At 42.9% G+C, this 23,911-nt stretch overlaps 1 protein-coding gene across 1 annotated transcript in view; it reads left to right on the forward strand.

Moving 5' to 3' along the window:
* The window catches only part of LOC127568002 (potassium channel subfamily K member 2-like), a 100,795-nt gene that overhangs the window by 16,258 nt on the left and 60,626 nt on the right, over window positions 1–23,911 (forward strand).

The following is a 23,911-nucleotide window of genomic DNA, read 5'->3' on the forward strand; positions in this document are numbered from 1 at the left end:
AAACCTTTGAAAAACAATATAACTTCGTCCTGCATATATGAGAGAAATATTTCACAGTTTCTACTTGCGTACCTTTTATATCTTATTGTTCATTGTCCTCTATTCAAAAGCATACATTTGTCTGGGAATAATAGTTATTGATGGCAACTAAGGTTACTTGACTTTCAGTTCACTGAGTCTATTAAATATTTCTAAATCTAAAATAAATTGTCAATCTTAAAGCAAGAGCTATGTGTCTTTAGTCTCTCGTTCCAAATGCTTGAGAATATTAGCTACCAATTGTATTGACTTCCTGCACATTTGGTTGCAATAATATTACAACTTGTACTTAACTATTTCTTCAGACCTCGGTTACCTTGTGAAAATTTTGCATATCTGGTTAATGGACTTTTAAAAAATTATCCAGGCAACCTTCCATTGGTCCTAATGCAGAGTCTCAACCCGAAATGTTGAAAATTCCCTTCCCACAAATGCTGCTCAACTGCTGAGTTCCTCCAGCAGTTTATTTTTTGTCAGATTTCAGCATCTGCTGCTTCTTGTGAGTCCAACCTTCCAGTGCTGAAGTGATGAAGATACCCTCTGAGAATCTCAAAGAATTATAATTACAGTTATGACTCAGTCTTATTTTATCACTGCTACCAATACAAAAATAATCTCAGAAATAGCATCACACATGTTGTAAGTTGGAGAAATCTCCTTGCTTTCATTAAAAGAATAGTATGTGTTTTAAATTATGTTGAATGAGTAACATTTGCCCTCTTCATGGAATTACATTGATGGAAAACTCCTGCTGAGACTACATCACTCCATTGACAGTATAAATAACATTCATGTTGGTCCAAAGTGATAAAAGCCATGTTAATATGTACAATTTCAGAAACAATTATAATTGAATCATTATCGTCTAAGTAATTATGGGGTAACTATAATTAAGTGCTTTGATGCAATTCATCCACTAAGCATGTATACATAGCAGTCATTCCCAGTCATTACATTGACTATCATTTAAAATGAAGGAGTTCTAATTAGCGTTATGATCCAAAAACTCTTTGTCCATATTCTGCTGGTATGTGACCAGGCACTGGAATATCTTATTTACAGCTTATGCTATGAAAGATTTATTGTTGGGGGGAGTGGTGGAGTGTGAGCATAGAATTGCATACCAACAAGGGTATGTTGTCTGAAATATTGAATTGAACCACAGATTGCAGAATGGAAAATTTTATTATTGTACAGTTTAACACCATTCTTATTTTTGTGGATGTTCTGAATGGAATCCAAGCTGATACCAAATGCTCGTTTCTATTTATTCTCTTGCATGTCTCGTGTAAAAGCTCTGTTGGTTCATTTGAAATTCCATTAAATATGAAATTGTTAGCTGGAAGCAGTTGACAAGGAATTGAACATCACATGGTGGATCATTGCTGGAAAGCATGTTGATGCACATGTTAGAACAAGGGGAGTGAATGTCTAGGTAGATGTGTGCAGTGCAAGTGAATTATGGTGCCAAACAGTGTGCAATGTTGATTTGACACCAGCACAACTCTTGAAGCTAAACTTTCCAGTTGATGCCTTCTTTGTGCAGAAAAGCACACATTTAGCAGGAGAGATCCTGAACCAGTACTCTTCAAGGGGATAATCGACTATTTGCAGGTCAGTTGTTTCATTTGGGCTTTGGCAGGTTTTGACAAACATTTGATGCTTTCTGTAGTTGTTCAGATTTCCTTACACATCGATTTGTGTGTCAGATATGCAGCAATGTGAAGTGAGTGAGGGTGCTATGAACATTAAAATTTTAGGTATTTCTTAACTGATAGACATTATTGATTAGGGAGTAAAGAAGTGCAGAGAATTAAGCAGTGCCTGAGGCTTGTGTGGCATTTGACGATGCTCTCAGTTACGATGACCACTTGTGAGAGAGAATTAAACCATTTCTAGCACTGCATCCAGGCCTTGGCACTTGACACCTGGCCATGGTTATCTGCTCCCACTGTCTCCTCAATGTGTATCTGGGGAGCCTTCTGGACTCCTGCAGATACAGGATATCTTTCTTAAATTACAACTTTTCCACCAAGGCAACCAGTGGAGTGACCAAAATCCTTGGAGCTTGTTCTGCCTCTTATTTTACTAATGTCCTAGCTCAGACACACTTATTGCACAATGGATAAACACAATGGATCTACACTGTAAGAGGAGTAGGCCAGTTATACACTGTGCAGTCTGCTTTAAGTGCAGTTAACCGGTAACAACAATGGCCCCAACCCAATTCATTCAGACACTCAACATTTTAGTTGGCATTGGCCAGTGCTGAAATATTTGAAAAGAGGAGGCAGCACCAAGTTGGCAGTAGGTGTGGATTAATGGCATGTGCTGCACAGCCATTCCCAGGGTCTACCAGACTTAGTTCACACAAACACATTCCTTCTGTCTTTTAATTCAATGCATGCTTGCTCTTCCTAATTTGCTTACTTTCCAACTGGCATTAGGCTCAATTTCTGAGTAAATCTGTTGACACAAGATCTAACCTTCTACTTCCAGACAATATTTTGGTATTTTTGCAAGATAGCAGATATAGTTAGTTGCACTTTTTGTCGTTGGACACTTTGATTGATAAAACAGATTTTAACAAGCAAAGCACTTTCCAATTAAACCATGCTTTAAGTGACAGTGCTTAGAGATATGTGCATGGACTTTGAATGGATCACAGTTTTTTTATATGCATTTTTGTCCCTGAGAAATTTTTTAATTTATGTGCATGCATGATTTTTGATATGTGGTAGAGGTTATGGAAAAATAATGAGAAAAACGCAGTTTAAGATAAATGTACCAATAATTACAATCATTTTGGAATACATTTTGGTTCTGAAAATCTTCTATGAGTATACTCTATAATATTTTTAATTGATTTCCTTTTTAAAGATGGAAGGCAGTCAGTCTATTTCATAGGTGATTCACTGTTATCGAAAATATTTTGGAATTAGAGAATTAGAGCAGCTCAGACATAACGAAGACTTATTTGAGATGATCCAGTGTTGGTTGCTCATAGTCTTAATCAAAGTAGGTCTATCATTGGTAAAGCTCCACTGTTAAATTGACACTGGACTGCAACATATTTCTTATTTATCATATTTAAATTCATTGACATCTTGTTTTTTCAGAACCATTTCATAAATAAATAATAAAATAGCTATTTCAAAAAGGTTAACAGAAGTGATGACATGGATTACAAAATACAATAAGACACTGTCTTGATTTTGATTGTTTCTTTGAAGAATACATGGTAGTTTATCCTTGATGTTTCAGTGTTACTGGATTGTTACACAACCTCCTTCAATTTGATCTTTGTTGAAAGTTTTCTAAAACTTAAGTTTTTGATATTCTTGTGGACTTCCAGAAAATGTTCAAATAAGTCTTTGGAGTAACAAGTATCTTAAGGCTGAAAAATACAATGTTAAAGCAAGAAAGCATATGGTTGCCAACACTGGTTTAAGGTCCTTAATGCTACAAAGGTCCTTAATGCTACAAAACAGAAGTTGCAAGAAAAGGTAAGAGACAGCCACTTAATATAAAATCATAGGATGTAGACAATCCTGGTAAACCCAGGATTTAAGGCCTCACTTTACAAGTATTTGCAGCAACTTGCTTCATTATTGGATGGCGATCAAGTTACACAATTCAGAATCATATTTGTTTGAATTCCTAAATCATTCATGTGTCCTTGTTTATGTACCTCAGCAATCCTATGAAATGCATTCCTTTATCTTGGGAACTGAAAGCTGATGAGCTTCTGTCGAGGACACTTCAGCTTGTTTTGAATGCCTCTGAGCCTGGAGAGCTTGGCTGCAAACCACCGCCTCTACGTGGATGAATGACATGAAAAGGGACACTGGTGGCTGGATACCATGTTGTTATTCTGAGAGAAGACACATGTTCCAGAGCCCTGGCACATCTTTCCAAAGTCCATAAAACAACAGCAAACGACTTCAATCTCTCTAGCCTGTACACCATTCAAAGTGAAGCTCCGTTTAACCATTGACATCATGACGGTATTGGTACAAGTTGAAATTTCTGTTCTTACAATTTCCTTCACATTAGCATTGATGCTTTCTTATTTATAACTGATAGATCTAGACACATATAAAATAGCATCATTACCTTCTTGTTAATACTAATGCCATTGTAGCGGTTGCTACCGCGGAATGAACACAAGATGCTAGTCATAGAGTTTCAGAACAGAACTGGTTTATTTTCCCGCCTTGCGCGGGCCTTTTAAGGGAGACTGTTCCCGCCCAATGCAACTGGCAATGACATATATGCTATGTCATCAAGTCTTTCCCGCGCGCGGGTTCTCCCCGTCGTTTGGGGAAGATGAAGGCCCGCTGTCATCTTGGGCCTCGCCGCTCCGACGCCGTGCGACCCGACTGCCGAGCCGGTTCACTTGCCCGGATGGTGAGTCACTACACAACCCCCCCAGAACCGGCGATACAGTCCCCAGGGTCCGTGGGCTGTGCCAGCCGCCGCTTAGGGGGTCGGCCTCTGCATCGTGGTGTTGAAACCTCGACCGGTTGTTGCAGATCTAAATGGGCCGGTTTGAGGCGGTCCATCGTGAAAACCTGTTCCCTGCCCCCGACGTCCAAAATAAAGGTGGATCCATTATTCCTGATGACTCGGAACGGTCCCTCATATGGTCGTTGCAACGGCGCCTGAGGTGTGCCCCTGCGAACGAAAACAAACTTACAGTCTCGTTGTTCTTTGGGCTGATGGGATGGGGCTTGACCATGCCGCGAGGTAGGGATCGGGGCCAAGTTGCCGAGTTTCTCGCGCAGTCTTTGTAGGACTGCTGGGGGTTGTTCCCCTTGGTCTCGAAGGGCAGGTATGAAATCCCCTGGGACAACTAGGGGCGCCCCGTACACAAGCTCCGCTGACGAAGCACGGAGATCTTCTTTGGGGGCAGTGCGTATGCCGAGCAGGACCCAAGGCAGTTCGTCAACCCAGTTAGGACCCTTCAGGCGGGCCATCAAGGCTGATTTCAGATGGCGGTGAAAACGTTCCACTAACCCGTTTGATTGAGGGTGGTAGGCCGTGGTGGTGTGCAGCTGCGTCCCCAGCATGTTCGCTAATGCAGACCAGAGGCTGGAGGTAAATTGTGTGCCTCTGAAGCGATGTGAGCTGGAACACCAAAACGTGAGATCCAAGTTGTGAGCAGCGCCCGGGCACAGGAATCAGTCGTGATGTCAGATAGAGGGGTTGCCTCTGGCCACCTCATGAACCGGTCCATGATGGTAAGGAGGTACCGAGCCCCTTGTGAAACCTGCAGAGGGCCTATGAGGTCGACGTGGATGTGGTTGAACCTTCTACGGGTAGGCTCGAATTGCTGTGGCGGAACCTTGGTGTGTCGTTGGATTTTTGATGTCTGGCAGTGCTGACAGTTCCTGGCCCACTCTCTGACCTGTTTGCACAGGCCATGCCAGATGAACTTGCTGGCGACCAGCCAGGCAGTGGATCTGATGGACGGGTGCGCCAACCCATGTATCGAATCGAAAACGTGTTTCCGCCAGGCTGCAGGAACTATAGGGCGGGGTTGACCTGTTGCGATGTCGCAAAGGAGGGTCTGTTGACCAGGACCAACCAAGAAATCTTGGAGCTGCAGGCTCGAGATTGCGGTTTTGTAGCTGGGCAGTTCATCGTTGGCTTGCTGTGCGGCAGCCAGGGCCTTGTAGTCGATACCCAGGGACAGGCTGTGGATGGTTGGTCTGGAAAGTGCATCAGCAACAACATTGTCCTTCCCAGAGACATGTTGGACATCCGTTGTGAATTCGGAAATATAGGACAAATGGCTCTGCTGACGAGCTGACCAGGGATCAGAGGCTTTGGAGAAGGTGAAGGACAAAGGCTTATGGTCAGTGAAGGCGGTGAAAGGCCTGCCTTCCAAAAAGTACCGGAAATGCCAGACTGCCAGGTACAGCGCTAGAAGTTTCCGATCAAAAGCGCTGTATTTCAGTTCGGGTGGTCTAAGGTGCCTGCTGAAAAATGCTAAGGGTTGCCAACTGCCTTCGATTAGTTGTTCCAGTACCCCACCAACCGTGGTGTTGGATGCATCCACCATGAGGACGGTTGGGATGTCTGTCCTAGGGTGTACAAGCATCCTGGCGTTTGCTAGGGCGTCCTTGGCCTTAACAAAGGCAGCCACAGCCTCATCGTTCCAGGTGATGTCCTTGCCCTTACCAGCCGTCAGCGCGAACAAAGGGCGCAGGATACGGGCTGCTGCAGGGATGAACCGATGGTAAAAGTTGACCATCCCCAGGAATTCCTGTAGGCCTTTGACCGTGCTGGGGCAGGCAAAATGGCGGATAGCGTCCACCTTGGCAAGTAGGGGTGTTGCTCCGTCGCTGGTGATTCTGTGGCTGAGGAAATCGATAGAGTCAAGCCCGAATTGGCACTTGGCCGGGTTGATTGTGAGGCCGAAATCACGGAGACGGGAATACAGCTGGCAGAGGTGGGAAAGGTGTTCTTGGCGGTCACGGCTGGCGATTAGTATGTCATCTAAGTAAATGAACACGAGGTCCAGGTCTCGGCCTACCGCGTCCATCGGCCGCTGGAAGGTCTGCGTGGCGTTCTTAAGGCCGAATGGCATTCGAAGGAATTCGAAAAGGCCGAATGGGGTGATAATTACAGTTTTGGGGACGTCATCCGGATGGACCAGGATTTGGTGGTATCCCCGAACGAGGTCCACCTTGGAAAAGATGCGGGCCCCATGTAGGTTTGCTGTGAAGTCCTGGATGTGAGGGATGGGATAGCGGTCCGGGGTGGTGGCGTCATTCAGCCTGCAGTAGTCGCCGCAGGGCCTCCACCCACCGGTGGCTTTGGGGACCATGTGCAGGGGGGAGGCCCAGGGGCTGTCTGACCTGCGAACAATCCCCAGCTCCTCCATGCGACAGAACTCTTCCTTTGCCAGGCGGAGCTTGTCTAGAGGTAGTCGTCGAGCTCGGGCATGAAGTGGTGGCCCTGTGGTAATGATGTGGTGTTGGACCCCGTGTTTGGGCATAGAATTCGTAAACTGAGGTGCCAAAACTGATGGGAATTCGGCTAGGAGCTTGGTGAACTCGTTGCCGGACAGGAAAATGGAGTCCAAGCGCGGGGCTGGTAGGCTGGTTTCTCCCAGGGGGTAGGTCTGGAAGGTTCTGAAGTGGACTAGCAGTTTCCCTCGCAGGTCGACTAACAGGTTGTGGGCCCGAAGGAAATCAGCTCCTAGGAGTGGTCGGGCGACGGTGGCAAGGGTGAAGATCCAGGTGAAATGGCTGCCGCCGAATTGTAACTGAAGTGTACGGGTACCGAAAGTCCGTATCGTTGTGCTGTTTGCGGCATTGAGTACCGGACCTTGTTGCCTGTTACGAGTGTCGCGGCCAGTCAGGGGCAAAATACTGACCTCTGCTCCAGTATCGACAAGGAAATTCCGCCAGGACTGCTTGTCCCGAACGAATAGGAGGCTTTGTCGGTGGCCAGCCGCCGTAGCTGTTAGCGGCGGCTGGCACTGGCGTTTCCCTGACTTGCAGGGTGGGCGGCATCGACGGGCCTCCGCGCCCCACCTCAGTTGGTTGACAGTCGTCGTCTGTGTTTCTGGGGTGTGGTCGCCCAGTTGCTGGGACTGGTTCAGGCGGGCTTTGGGCTTGCGGCCTGGCGATTTGGCCGACGGACGAACCGTGCTCGCGTTTGACCTTCCACAGGACGTCTGCCCGGGCAGCCACCTCATGAGGGTTGCTGAAATCAGTGTCGGTCAACAGCAGGTGAATGTCATCGGGTAGTCGTTCGAGGAAGGCCTGTTCGAACATTAGGCAGGGCTTGTGCCCCTCGGCCAATGCCAGCATCTCATTCATTAGCGCGGATGGAGATCTGTCCCCCAGGCCATCGAGATGAAGCAGGCGGGTGGCGCGCTCACGACGGGAGAGGCCGAAGGTCTGAATCAGAAGGTCTTTGAAAGCCGGGTACTTATGTTCCTCCGGAGGGGACTGGATGAAATCACTGACCTGGGCGGCTGTCTCCTGGTCCAGAGAGCTGACTACATGGTAGTACTTTGTAGAGTCGGAGGTGATCCGCCGAAGGTGGAATTGCGCTTCGGCCTGGTGAAACCAGACGCTGGGACGAAGTGTCCAAAAGGTGGGCAGCTTGAGTGCCACTGCGTTGGATGCTGCGTTGCCGTCCGTTGTGCAGGTCCCAAAACCATTTGGACCGTCAGGGTCACCAATGTAGCGGTTTCTATCGCAGAATGAACACAAGACGCTAGTCGTAGAGTTTCAGAACAGAACTGGTTTATTTTCCTGCCTTGCGCGGGCCTTTTAAGGGAGACTGTTCCCGCCCAATGCAACCAGCAGTGGCGTATATGCTACGTCACTCGGGGAAGATGAAGGCCCACCGCCATCTTGGGCCTCGCCGCTCAGACGCCGTGCAACCCGACTGCCGAGCCGGTTCACTTGCCCGGATGGTGAGTCACTACACCATTTCATTTATAAGACCTACATTTAATGAATCAATTACTATGAATTTGAATGGCATATTTCAGGATGTTGGAAAAATGTAAAAAAAAGATTAAAGAAACATCCTATTTGTTGGGACATCATCATTCGCTTGAAAAACCTTGTGATGCATTCTGATGCTTAATCTTGATATGACCTCTGCTAACAGGTAGGAAGGTAGCAAGTTAAAATGAGCAAAAACATGTATTTCACTGTGTGTTTCGATGTACATGTGACTAATAAAGATATCTTACCTTAATTGACTTACCTTCTCAGATACCTGCCATCTTCAGCTCCTTGCAATGTTAATTTGTTGCTTTTGGCAGGGAGATGAGCTGACTTCCTGGAGCAGAACTTAATGCAAATTAGGATCATCACCTCAGTTGGATTCCAGTTCTTGAGCAGGGAATTACTCAGCTTCCTCCTAGGCAGAACCAGATCTGCCTCACTGAAGAGTTTCTTCTGGCAAGCCTGAAATTTCATTTGTGGGGCTGGGTGCAGGAATGCTGGGTCCATTCCCCACAGACTGTCACATAAAAAAAGACCCTCCCAGAAATGCTTTTCCCTTGAGCCACTCAATTTTTTCCTCTGTTCATCTTCATTCTGCCATGCTGGAAACTGGACTATTTAAAAGAGGCCAGGCAATGTTCACCAGCATGCTCAGCAGCATCCATTAAAGTTAAAGTTTTAAGTTGCTGACCTCTCAACACAGTTCTGAAGAAATGCCATTTACCTGAAACATAATCCTGTTTTTTTCTGCACTAATGTTGGTATTGGCATTGGTTTATTATTGTCACTTGTACTGAGGTACAGTGAAAAATTGTCTTGCATGCTGTTCATACAGATCAATTCATTACACAGTGCGTTGAAGTAGTACAGGGTAAAAATAATAACAGAATACAAAGTAAAGTGTCACAGCTACAGGGAAGTCCATTGCAGGTAGAAAATAAGGTGCAAGATCATAACAAGGTAGATTGTGAGGTCAAGAGTCCATCTCATAAGGGAACTGTTCAATAGTCGTATCACAGTGGGATAGAAGCTGTCCTTGAGCCTGGTGGCATGTGCCCTCAGACTCCTGTATCTTCTGCCTGATGGGAGAGTGGAGAAGAGAGAATGACCCGGGTGGGTGGGGTCTTTGATTAAGCTAGCTGCTTCGCCAAGGCAGCGAGAGGTATAGACAAGAGTCCATGGAGCGGAGGCTGGTTTCCGTGATGTTCTGAGCTGTGTCCACAATCCTCTGCAGTTTCCTGCAGTCCTGGGCAGAGCAGTTGTCATACCAAGCCGTGATGCATCCAGATAGGATACTTTCTATGGTGCATCGATAAAAGTTGGTGAGTGTCAAAGGGGACATTACAAATTTCCTTAGCCTCCTTAGGAAGTAGCGGTGCTGGTGAGATTTCTTGGCTGTGGCATCTACATGGTTGGACCAGGACAAGCTATAGGTGATGCTCACTCCAAGGAACTTGAAGCTCTCAATGCTCTTGACCTCAGCACCATTGATGTGGACAGGTGCATGTACACCGCTGCCTTTCCTGAAGTCAATGACCAGCTCTTTTGTTTTGCCGAAATTGAGGGAAAGGTTGTTGTCATGACACCATGTCACTAAGCTCTCTATCTCCTTCCTGTACTCCGACACATCGATATTTGAGATATGGCCTACTGTAATAGTATCATCTGCAAACTTGTAGATGGAGTTAGAGCAGAATCTGGCCACGCAGTCATGAGTATATAGGGAGTAGAGTAGAGGGTTGAGGACGCAGCCTTGTGGGGCACCAGTGTTGAGAATAATTGTGCTGGAGGTGTTGCTGTCTATCCTCACTGATTGCGGTCTGTTAGTCAGAAAGTCAAGGATCCGGTTGCAGGGGGAGGTGTTGAGTCCCAGGTCTCGGAGTTTGGTGATGAGTTTGCTTGGAATTATGGTATTGAAGGTGGAGCTGTAGTCAATAAACAATAGTCTAACGTAGGTGTCTTTACTGTCCAGATGCTCCAGAGATGAGTGTAGGGCCAGGAACATGGCATCCACTGTAGCCCTGTTTTGGCAGTAGGCGAATTGCAGTGGGTCGAGGTTGTCTGGGAGGCTGGAGTTAATGTGTCCCATGACTAACCTCTCGAAGCACTTCATGATGGTGGATGTCAGAGCCATCAGTCAGTAGACATTAAGGCATGTTATCTTGTTTATCTTAGGTACCGGGATGATAAGTCGTTTTCTTAAAACAGGTGGGAACCTCAGATTGAAGCAAGGAAAGGTTAAATATGTCTGCAAGTACCCCTGCCAGTTGATCAGCACAATATCTGAACACACAGCCGGGGACACGATCCGGGCCAGATAATTTCTTCGAGTTCACTCTCTGGAAGACTGATCTTACATCCTCGACGGTGACCATGGGTTCAGTTGCACTGGGGGCTGTCATTGTGGGTGGTGACAATCCACTCTCCTTCAGTTCAAGATGTGCATAGAATGTGTTAAGCTCATCAGGAAGGGGTGTGCTATTGTTGTCTATGCTGCCCGACTTTGTTTTGTAGCATGTAAACCCTGCCACAACTGAAGGCTGACTTGCCTGACTTGATGCATGTTTCCAGCGGTTTAAACTTTATTTCAGATTTGCTGCATTTGCAGCATTTGAGCTTTTTATACTTATTGTGCTGTTGCAAAAAAGAAAATATGACAAGAATTTCAGAATAGAGCAACGTTAAAGTTCGTGATTTGCTATCGTAGAGGGGAAAAGTAGATTTGAATAAAAGAAAGTGGATATTGTCCATAGGAACTGGGGCAGAGAAGTGTGCAGAACCAGACCAGCACAAGGTCATAGTAAGATTTACAGATGAACACCAATATTTTGAAATCAATATTTTTGGTTATAGAGTCAGTGGAAGTTGCTGAAGAACAATGAGGATTTATGCACTTATAAGTTCTTGATTTCTGAATGAGTTTATGAGAGTATGTTTATGTCAGGAAATCAGAAAAGGGCAGAAAATCTTCTGTCTTTAGTATGCTGGCACTTTTCAGGCTGTTGAAATGTCATTCCTATTACTCTGAACATTCCCAAGATATCTGAGCTTCTCTGATCAATGACAGGAAAAAGTCAAGTTATTAGCTGAAAAGATTTTCAGCTGCCTTCACGGATCATCTGTTGAAAGATGAATTGTGGGGCAGTGGGAGCAAGAAGAATTATCAACACAGAATTACAGACAACCACAGAAGATAAAAAGCAAAAACAAAAATGACAGGGCATGAAAAGTGGATAGCTGAAATGGAATTTGGTTTGTCCCCTTTGACTCTCACCAATTTTTATCAATGCACAATAGAAAGCATTCTATCTGGATGTATCACAGCTTGGTACGGCAGCTGCTCTGCCCAGGACTGCAAGCCCAACGCATCACGGATACCAGCTTCCCGTCCTTGGACTCTGTCTTTACCTCTCGCTGTCTTGGTGAAGCAGCCAGCATAATTGAAGACCCCACCCACCCGGCTCATCCTCTCTTCTCTCCTCTTCCATCGGGTAGAAGATACAGGAGCCTGAAGGCACATACCTCCAGACTTAAGGACAGCTTCTACCCCACTGTGATAAGACTATTGAATGGTTCCCTTGTATGACAAGATGGACTCTGACCTCACGATCTACTTTGTTGTGACCTTGCACCTTATTGCACTGCACTTTCTCTGTAGCTGTGATACTTTACTCTGTACTGTTATTGTTCTTACCTGTACTGCATCAATGCACTCTGTACTAACCCAACGTAAATGCACTGTGTAATGAATTGATCTGTACGATCGGTATGCAAGACAAGTTTTTCACTGTACCTTGGCACAAGTGACAATAATAAACCAATGCCAATAAACTAGAAAAAGATAGATTAAAGTATGTTTTCACAGTGGTTTATGTTGTTTCCAGGGTCAGTTATTTCGGCAGCTCCCAGGTTTGATCCTGAGTGAATTAGTTGGGTATAGTCAGAGGACTAAAGAAGATTGGGTGCACTGTGTTCCAGGAAGGGTAAACATGGAAGGCAGTTAGCTCCAACATCCATGGGTGGATCTCCTAAATGGAAACAAAATGTCTCCTATGTTTTTAAGATGGAAACTGATGAAACTAAAGGGGAGATTCCTCAATGTGGGAGAAATTAACCAAGCCAAACTTTCAATTCTCCACAGGTGGTGAGGCAATATCTCAATGATGCAGATAAAGATTCTAAAGAAGTTATGAAAGTTATGTTGTAAAGTATACAACATGAAAATCTTGCTTCTAAGTTTTGAGATAAGCTTGCTACTCTGGAGGCAGAATGTACTCGATGCAAGAGTCCTGGAAAGTGTTTGTTTTGGGCCCCATCAAAATAATTGGCTTGGCTTATTGGCAATGCTTGCACAATGATAGGCAACTTGCCTGTCGGAAAATGTTAATTTTTGCTTCATTAGCAGACGCTCTCCAGTCCTGGGAGGGGAGTGATCTGCTGGGGAAGGGGAGGATTGTGTTGCCTTTATAGTTGAGGGAGCACACCAGCAACTCTTGACTCTACAGGAAGGTTTTAATTTCTAGGAAATTAAAATGCTGCACAAGGAGCTGTAGAGATTGCTGAAGGATCCTGAGTGAAGTAGGCAAAGTTTCTCTATTGGAAACTAATGTTTCAGGGAAGCTTTTGATAGGTGTTAATATAATCAAGGGCATTGACACTTACTCCAGGTACTTGCCTGGGATGCCAGACCGGTGTTCTGCATGAATTTAGCAATGGGACCAATGCTTGCACAAATTATATGCAAGGATCTTCCCATTGTGAAATTGCTGTGATTTTTTTAATGCCCGATTAATGGGTATAGTGCCTATTCTCAGTGTCTTGAAATGCACAATGGATCAGCTTCATTTTCTTCTCTGCAACAGAATAAAAGTGCAGTCTTCGATTAAATGAAATCATCCAGTTCTATTTTAAAATATGTGCTCTGTACTGTTTACCAGTGATCACAGCACACCTCCAGAGCATCTATTTTACTGCCAGTTTTTATTCTGGCACAAGTTGTGGTTACATTGTCATAATACACAGTTTAATAATGGGCAAGGTATTTGATTTAATGGGAAAAGAATTACACCAGAAGAAAGAGAAGTAGTGGTAGGCCATTCAGCAGCACTTTCCTGCACTAACCCCATAACAGTCAATTTCTTTAATATCTAAAAGTCTTTCAATGCTTATCCTGAGTAAACTCAGCCACTTAGCGTTGATAGCTGTCTTGGATAGGGAACCCCAAAGGTTCACTATCCAGACAGTGAAGAAGTTTCTTTCATCACTGTCCTGAATGGCCAGCCCCTTACTTTGAAACCTGTTCTAGACACTCTAGCCAGTGAAAACATTAACTCTGTGTCTACCTTGTCAACTCCATAAGAATTTGGATGAATTGGCGGTTCTGTTTTTGAGGAGGAATGTGATTGTGACCATTTCCAGATTGAAATCCACCATTGTGGAAAATTGACCAGGGACTTTTGCTTGTAATTCACCCTTTTGAGGCTGTTGTAACATTGCGTTAGAAATTAGATCAAGTATCCTTGTAGCAATCAAAGGGGTGCACTCCTGAGACAAACAGATCTCCACAATGCAGTAGTGGATTGGACCTCACCAAGGTAAATCCCATGCTTGCATTTGATCTTTTAACTTCATTGCCTCTGACATGACCTTAAACTGTCCCACTATTCTTCTACCTGACCTCCCAATCTCCCACCAGACGTGGTGACACACTGACCTTTGTGCCAAAACAATAATCTCTCACTGAAAACTATGATCTTGATCTCAACATTTTGATCTCTTCCCCCAATCCATCAGTATCTTTCTGAACCCCCAAGGCCCTGACTGGGAGAGGACCACATCCCCTGATTGACTCTTTGATCTTCACTCCCCCTGCCCCAACCATCCTGCCAACTTGGTGGCAACCTGCACTCCTAACCACATTTTCAACGTTCACTCCATCCACTCCTAGACATGACCTTGCTTGGTGAAACATATTGATATTGGTTTATTATTGTCACTTGTACCGAGGTACAGTGAAAAGCTTGTCTTACAAACCGATTGTACAGGTCAATTCATTACACAGTGCAGTTACTTTGAGTTAGTACAGAGTGCATTGATACAGTACAGGTAAAAACAACAACAGTACAGAGTAAAGTGTCAGAGCTACAGAGAAAGTGCAGTGCAATAAGGTGCAAGGTCACAACAAGGTAGATCGTGAGGTCATAGTCCATCTCATTGTATAAGGGAACCATTCAATAGTCTTATCACAGTGGGGTAGAAGCTGTCCTTAAGTCTGGAGGTATGTGCCTTCAGGCTCCTGTATCTTCTACCCGATGGAAGAGAAGAGAAGAGAAGAGAGAATGTACCGGGTGGGTGGGGTCTTTGATTATGCTGGCTGCTGCACCAAGACAACGAGAGGTAAAGTCCAAGGAGGGGAGGTTGGTGTCCATGATGTGCTGGGCTGTGTCCACAACTCTTTGCAGTTTCTCGTGATCCTGGGCAGAACAGTTGCCATACCAAGCCATGATACATCCAGATAGGATGCTTTCTATGGTGCATCAGTAAAAATTGGTGAGAGTCAAAGGGGACAAACTAAATTTCTTTAGCCTCCTGAGAAAGTAGAGGCGCTGTTGAGCTTTCTTGGCCGTGGCATCTATGTGATTCGACCAGGACAGGCTGTTGGTGATGTTCACTCCCAGGAACTTGAAGCTCTCAACCCTCTTGACCTCAGCACCATTGATGTAGACAGGTGCATGTACACTGCCCCCTTTCCTGAAGTCAATGACCAGCTCTTTTGTTTTGTTGACATTGAGGGAAAGGTTGTTGTCGTGACACCATTCCACTAAGCTCTATATCTCCTTCCTGTACTCCGACTCATTGCTGTTTGAGATACGGTCTACAACGGTGGTATCATCTGCAAACTTGTAGATGGAGTTAGAGCAGAATCTGGCCACACAGTCATGAGTGTATAGGGAGTAGAGTAGAGGGCTGAGGACACAGCCTTATGGGGCACCAGTGTTTAGAATAATCATGCCGGAGGTATTGCTGCCTATCCTCACTGATTGCGGTCTGTTTGTTAGAAAGTCAAGGATCCAGTTACAGAGGGAGGTGTTGAGTCCTAGGTCTCGAAATTTAGTGACAAGCTTGCTTGGAATTATTGTATTGAAGGCAGAGCTGTAGTCGATAAACAATAGTCTTAACATATGTGTCTTTACTGTCCAAATGCTCCAGAGCTGAGTGTAGGGCCAGGGAGATGGCATCCGCTGTAGACCTGTTTTGCCGATAGGTGAATTGCAATGGGTCCAGGTTGTCTGGGAGACTGGAGTTGATACGTGTCATTGACCAACCTCTCAAAGCACTTCATGATGGTGGATGTCAGAGCCACTGGTCGGTAGTCATTGAGGCATGTTACCTTGCTTTTGTTTGGTACCGGGATGATAGTGGTCTTCTTAAAATAGGTGGGAACCTGAGACTGAAGCAGGGAGAGGTTGAATATGTCCGCAAATACTTCTGCCAGCTGATCAGACAAGATCTGAGCACATGGCCCGGGACACCATCTGGGCCAGGTGCTTTCCTCGTGTTCACTCTCCGGAAGACTGATCTTACATCCTCCACTGTGATCACAGGTTCAGCTGCGTTTGTGGCTGTCAGGGTGGATGGTGACAATTCACTTTCCTTTTGTTCAAAACACGCATAGAATGCATTAAGTTCATCAGGAAGGGATGCGCTGTTGTTAGCTATGCAGCCCGACTTCGTCTTGTAGCCTGTTATGGCATGTAAGCCCTGCCATAACTGGCAGCTGGTCAGGGACTCTATTTTGAGTCAGTATTGCCTCTTGGCATCCCTGATAGCTTTCCAAAGGTCATACCTCGATTTCTTGTACAGATCGGGATCACCAGATTTGTGTGCAGCAGTCCTCGACTTCAGTAGGGAGTGGATCTCCCGGTTCATCCATGGTTTCCTGTTTGGGAACACCCGTATTGTCTTCTTTGGTACACAGTCCTCCACACACTTGCTGATAAAGTCTGTGATGGTGGTGGCATACTCATCAAGGCTGGCAGCTGAGTCTTTGAACATGGACCAGTCCACTGTCTCAAAGCAGTCACGTAGGAGCTCATCTGCTTCCTCAGACCAGCACTGCACGACTCTCTGTACCGGATTCTCCCGTTTCAGTTTCTGTTTGTATGCAGGGAGAAGGAGCACAGCCTGGTGGTCTGATTTCCCAAAGGGAGGACGAGGGGTGGCTCGGAAGGCATCTTTGATGGTTGTATAGCAGTGGTCAAGGGTGTTGGTGCCCCTGGTGGAGCAGGAGATGTGCTGATAGTATTTTGGTAACATGATCTCGAGGTTGGCCTGATTGAAGTCCCCTGCGATGATGAAGAGGGCCTCAGGGTATCCTGTCTCAAGGTTGTTGACCACGGATATTCTCTAATCCCACCACCCCCACACTGATCTTTGTTGCCTGTTCTCCCACTAACCCCACCCTGATCTTTTTAGCCAATAACACATTGCCACCACTCCACCACAGCTAGCCTTGCATATCCATCCAACCACGGGCACCAATCCTTTGCCTGTGGTTGTCAGCCTCAGGCAGCCAGCCTCAGTCCCACAATGAAGTGCAATGTCCTTTCTGCAGTGCCCAAGGTTTTGAAATTCTGCAGCACTCTATTAGGGTACACTTGTAATTTCTAGATTATAAAATCTATAAAGGATTTGTTGTAACCTTGAAAATTAAAATACAGGATAACTCGCACAAATTTAATGCTATCATCTTGTGCCATCAGGTGTTTTAGTTGCATCATAGCATCATACATCAGTGAATTCGCATGTAGCTCATCATTCACTGTGTCATTGTTTAAAGTCTGAAAACAGTAAAACCATGCATAAGAAAAACGCATCTGCAAACCACAGAAACAACAGAGAGTGAGACTAGTGGAGACAGGAATAACAGGTCAATGGAGACAGAGTGGGAAAGAGAGAGCCTCAGTTTTTCTGATTCTGCTTCATTACCCATTGATGTTAATAGGTGGCCAAGGGGTTGGTAGAGATTTGCAGTCTCCATTGGGAGCCTTGGTACATTGCTGGGCCTTTTTTCTCTGTCCCTGTTTACTGTACCATTTCAATAAATTTCAGTAAAATACTAAATAACATGAAAGGTCTTCATGTAAACTGGCAAACATTTGACCAAGCTGATGGTATAACCATTTATTGATGCACTTTGGAAGCTACATTGGTGCAGGTGTATACATTTCATCTGTGATGTTGTACTAACCCAAATCTAAATTTTAGTCCAGCTTTGAAGCGGGAAAGCTTTTTGAGTTTTTGAATTGCTAGTACGTCTCTCGATTGTCTCAGTGATGGATTAAGGCTTATATTTGCTGTCCTGAGATGTACAGATTTTACCAGCTGTTTTCTTGTATGGGGGTAGTGTTTACCCCTTCCCTCTCTCCCTATTGATGACAGAAAATCACGTACTTCATGCATGAGTCAGAAAGGCACAGCAACACATTCAGTTGTAGCTGGTATCACAAATGAGCTCGCTGATTATAAAGGCACACTTTTCATTAGAGTTAATAGATATTGATGAGGAGTATTGTCATTATTATAGGAGCGTCCCATTGCTGGGCCAATTAAAATGAGATAATCTCACATAAAGTGAGATTCTTTAGTTAAGTGATAGCTGTATTACAGATGTTCATAAAGCAGGTGCATATTGTCAAGATTATAGTACTTCTCAGATTTTTCACAGAACATTTATATTTAATTTAGATTTGATTAACTTTACGGGTATTTTACAATTGTCTGTCTAGTTTAACAATGACTCAACTTCTGATCATGCTCGTAGTCTTGTTGGACAGTATATTCTAGTTTTTGCATTGAAATTTCTAGTTCTGAGTTCAGACAATTGATCACATAAGTCATTAGAACTGATGCTGAATCAGTTATCTATCACATTCAATGAAGGCTTATGCATGGCACAAATGTACTTGTTATTTTGGCTTATTCAGGTTTCTGACTTTATGATGACGGAATTCACAACTTGATATAGTTCTGCCTAATTTGGTGTGGTTTCATGTAAATTTGTAATGTGATAAACTTTCAATTCAGGAAGTTATCACCTCAAAATTCCAGAAAACTTTAAGTGTGTCCCACTTATTCATTATTAGTAAATATAAGTTTATTCCCTGTTCCAAAGGAGTCTACACCAGAAATTTGCCTTTCAGTGCTTTAGAAATACTGATGTCCACCAATAAAAAATGTTAATAAATAGCCTCAGAATGTGTTTAAAGGTAGTCCTACTGAACATTATAGTGGTCTTCTTGCACCAATAAACAGGAAAATTTAATTACGATTTGACCATGAATACAATCATCTGTTTCTTCTATTTTATTTGAAATTTCCAAGAGGAATGAGTGATAGGTTTGTGCCAGGATTCAAATTTGCAGAATTACCAAACATACATAGCCAACATTATATAGCACCTAACTATTTACGACATGTATTTGAATTTTTAAAACAAATTAAAGTTTTCAAAAGTGGAGAAAACTCTCTTGAAAATTCAGTAACTGGTGTATATATACTCTGCAGTTTTGAGAATTAAGTGAATTTAAGGGAAAGTACCTACAGTCCCAGGTATTGAAGGAGGTAATTGAATGCAATTTGTCTTGGGTTGAGCTAATGGGATCATAGTTTTGGATAACAAAGATTAGCAGGTATTTTGGAAAGATGCCCAATGGGAAAAGGGGAAGCCAAAATTTTGCAGTCAACTAAGTTTTTAAAACATAAGCTGCAAGGGAAATTATTAACCTGGCTGAGCAATGTAGGAAAATAAGGGGGAATAATATATAAATTGAGAGTATACACATTCCTTTGAACGTTTATATAGAGATAGGTTGTCCTGAAGGAATTCAATATGTCTTATACCTATTGGTAAATGGGTTCAGTTGAGCAAAATTAAACTTTTGCTGCATCTTTGGGTTGTACTATTACATCGTTAGACGCTGAATAATTTGAGCATACCATTCAGTATAAACTGCTCACTCGATTTGTGTGGGTGATCAGCACTGATGTTTTGATAGTGAATACCATCTCTAATTTCTGTCCAATTCATACACCATCCTCACTTCGAAAAATATTGCCACTCCTTCATCATGATTGGGTCAACAGCCTGGCACTTTCTATCCACCAATACTATGGAAGAACCTTCACAGCAGTAATTCAAGAAATGGGTGGACAGCACTTTTTAAAGGACAATTAAGTGTGGGTGTTAAATGCTGACCTTGCTGGAGATGCCCACTTCTAAGGAAGGATGAAGAAAAAGGGATACCCAAGGATTTGTCCTAATTTTATAAAAAAAAGGCTGTTATAAATATATGCACAGATACAATTTTAACCAATCTGCTGTGTCTCAGACTGATGCAGTGTAATTTAATTGACCTGAATATCCATCAGAGCTTGCATTTTTACATCTGATTCAAGTTCCTTATGCAGCATATTCTAATCCTCATTTCTAAAGTGAGTAATGGATTTAAGTTCTGTGGAGCAGTAATTATGTCAATTTCAGTATAAATTAATTAAAATTCTTCCCTGATTAATTGTTAAAATTCATAAAAAATATCTGCAGAGAAAGGCTGGGCCCTATTATGTATTATGGATATTTTGATACTGACAAGTGTAAACACACAATGGTTTACCTCGTGCTATTTTGGGAAATAATTGCAGGAATGAAAACTATACTGAAACACTTGGCAAATGCCAACTGAATGAACCTTTGGTCTGTATAAAGCATTTCCTGCAGTGGAACAACTTTCCATTAAAAGCTGACTGTTTGCAGGAAACTACTTAAAAAATCTGCCCCATGTAAAAATATAATGAAAGCATTTTCACCTCTTGAGACACTGATCAGAGAAGATTATGTAATGAAACACTATGAATGACCACAAAATCACATGACCTTTTATTTAAAACAAATTTAGCTTGGTCTATTTCTGAATTATGTGATATCTCAGCAGTCATTCATGTCAGTTTCTGAGCTTTCCCATTGGATTATATTTGGTGCATTAGTCGCTCCTTGCAAAGGAGCAACTGCTTTTTTAAATTGCAAGATGTTTTATTTTGTGTGATACTTGTTCTCGTCTCATGTTTAGTATTTTGGGGGCTTTAATTGACCATGAAAATCCATTGTTTCAGTGTTGACAGTTACTGGGGGCAGTGATTTATGCTTTATTCGGTACAAGCAAGGTTTGAGTCATTACAGGTACTATTAGTATTTATGAGTATATCTAAGAGGTATATTAATCTCTTGTAACTGTGTACCTTGTTTTTATAATTTTTGAAATACATTTAGAAGCAGGCCTCACCATAGAAAAATATTTCTCTGCGCAGAAGATATTAGGCTATATTGATATTTAATGGTTCATGTAAGAAGGCCCTCTGTCATTATTCATTTTGCTGGAGATAGTCACATAGACCTTACTTCCAATGCAAAACTATTCCACTTCAGCAAACAGTTAGCTTTTATTTGGTCTAGGCTTTAAAGTATCGCTTTCTTCTTCATTTTCCTCTTTTGCCTTTTCCAACACATGCCATATGTTATCTGCAAAGTTAAGAGATTCTAATATCAAGCAAGCACAAAGCATGGAAGCATTGTAGCTTGGCTCATCACTAGGAATATACACAAATTATTTTGATACAGATATTTTGATGCACATTGGTAAGAGGAGTCCAAAGGCAGACCATTATCTAAATGGAGAAAGATTGCGGATGAGTGAAATGCGGAGGGATCTAGGTGTTCTTGTGCATGAATTGCAAAACGTTAGCAGGCAGGTGCAGCAAATGGTTTGGAAGAAAAATGGCATACCAGCCTTTATTGCAATAGTTTTGGTGTTTAAAAGTAGCAAAGCTCTGTTGCAATGGTACAGTATACTGATGAGGCCACACATGGAGTATAGTGCACAGTTTTAGTCGTCTTATTTGAGAAACAACATATTTGCATTGGAGGTAGTCCAAAAGAGATTCATTAGTTTAATTCCTGGGGCGATAGGGGTCTCCTATTTTGAGCGGCTAAATTATATCCATAATCTTTAGAGTTTAGAAGATTGAGGGTTGATCTTATTGAAATTTGTGCAAGCCCTTTGCTTTTTCTCAGCAAAGGAAAGTGTAGATGGGAATGGAATAATTGCTAATCATTCAATTAATTGTTTAACCTTTCATTTTTCATGATTTTAAAATTAATTACTCTCATTAAAATAATTAATCCTAATTTGAAAACAAAATCAGACACAACACATCCTCCAGAAAAATTCCAAGCAGTCAAATGTTGCATACTCTGGAAGCAATTGAGTTTGCTAGTTACACAGCTGAAAAAGCAATGTCTCTTTTGGTACAGCTAATGGAACATTTAGACAAGTGTAACAATGGTTGTTGCAAAACAGGAAAAATCTGGAGGGCATTTCTATTTTCACACATAGGTAGGAACTAATCAGTCTTTCCTGTTAAAACATTTTTTATAAGTACCACCTGTTATGAGCATAATCAGATTTCTCAGTGGATGTTAATGTAAAAAATAAATTTTCAAATTAGGCTGTGTATGTGGTGTATTTATGTATAATATGTAAATATGGTTATAGAATGTGGTGATGTCATCAAGTGCATACAGTATGTGACTTAAAAACTGCATGTTGGCTTGCTGCTGGACTAGAATAACAGACATACTTTTGTTCAGAAACTTCTTTGGATATTATTATGCTTATAGCTAAGTAGCACTCCAGGTATAGTCCAACTTCATCCCAAGATACATTACAGTGTTTTATTATTTTATTATTTGACAGCAGTATGGGTGCTAGTTTGCTTTCAATTTTGATTGTGAATCACACGGGCACACTTTTAGAGCAAATCGTGTCACTCAACAAAGATAGAACAATACTTCATAGAGTAAAAAATCATGGATTAATTCGGCACAGAATCAGGTCCCTCAGTCCACCATGTCCATGCTGACCAACAATTAATCATCCACACTAATTCCATTCACCAGCAATTGGTCTGTAGTCTTCTATGCCTTGGCAATTCAAGTGCTTGCCTTGATATATTTGAAGTATTTGCTTCCACCACAGGCAGTTCATTCCAGATTCTAACTACCCTCCTGGGTTCATGAATCACTAAAATTTGACATAAATGTACAGCAATCAATCAGAAAGACAAATGGAATGATGGCTTCTATTGAAAGAGGATGTGAGTAGAAGGATGGAGATGTTACGCTCCACATATACAGAACCCTAATAATACTACATGTGGAATATTTTGCTCTGATCTGATCTTTCCCACCAAAGGGAGTTGATACTGCCATGGAAGAAGTGCAACAAAGGTTCATTAGGTTGATTCCTTGGATGGTGTCTTTGTTGTATGAGAAGAGTTGGAGCAGACTGGGCCCCATTCTCTTGAGTTAAGAAGAATGAGAGGCTTGACAGGGTAGATACAATGTTGAACCTTCCCCGGCCGGGGAATCTACAACCAGTCGTCACTCTCCCATTCAGGACAGAGATGGGAAGAAATTTCTTCAACAACAACTAGTTGAGGCAGCTCAGTTGCAAAGTATATTACAGGTAAAGAGTGATAGATTTTAGACATTAATTAAATCAACGGATATGGGATTAGTGTAGGAAACTGGTGCTGTGATAAAATATCAGCCGTAGTCTCACAGTGAGTACAAGGGAACGGATGGTCTACTTCTGCTCCAAGTCATTGGCCAGCACATGCCTGCCCTTAAAAAGCAAAGCTCTTATGTCCACATTTCAGTGGAGCAATGCCTGTGGAGATTGAAATTCTGCAAGGAGTGGGTCACTGATATTTGTCACATGGTGCAGGCATTGTTGTAGCCCTGCTCTTACAATTGTGACGTGATAGTTAAGGTCACATAAGTCTTCTATTTTTTCGCAATCTACTCTTTCCAGTCAGAAGTTTCAGACATCAGGAATGTTTTGCAAGAACTTCATGTTCTGCTCTCTTTGGGCAAGGGAGCAACATGCAGCATCGGCACTTTTTCTCGTCGATAAAAGAGGCTTCCACATGGAGCATACAGTAATATATTGCAACCTCATTAGGTTAGAGTGTTCATCAAAAGTACCAGATCTTTACGAATATCATAAGGGATTTTGCTCCTATTATGTACAAATTATGAGTGACCTCACACAGAAATTATACAAGGTCAGTACACCTGTGTGCCTGCACAATTCCTTCACATTACAGTTGTGTTTGCAATTCTTGATACCACTCCAAAGCAGAAGACAGTTATCTGGGTCAAAGGCTATACACCTGGTAAGTGATTTCAGGCAGGATTGCAACACCAAGCACTGGACAATCTTATAATGAGAATCACTAAGTATAATAGTGAATACTCCTGAGGATCACCAACAACA

The sequence above is a fragment of the Pristis pectinata genome, chromosome 3 (genome assembly GCF_009764475.1).
Source record: "Pristis pectinata isolate sPriPec2 chromosome 3, sPriPec2.1.pri, whole genome shotgun sequence".
Taxonomy (NCBI): Eukaryota; Metazoa; Chordata; class Chondrichthyes; order Rhinopristiformes; family Pristidae; genus Pristis; species Pristis pectinata.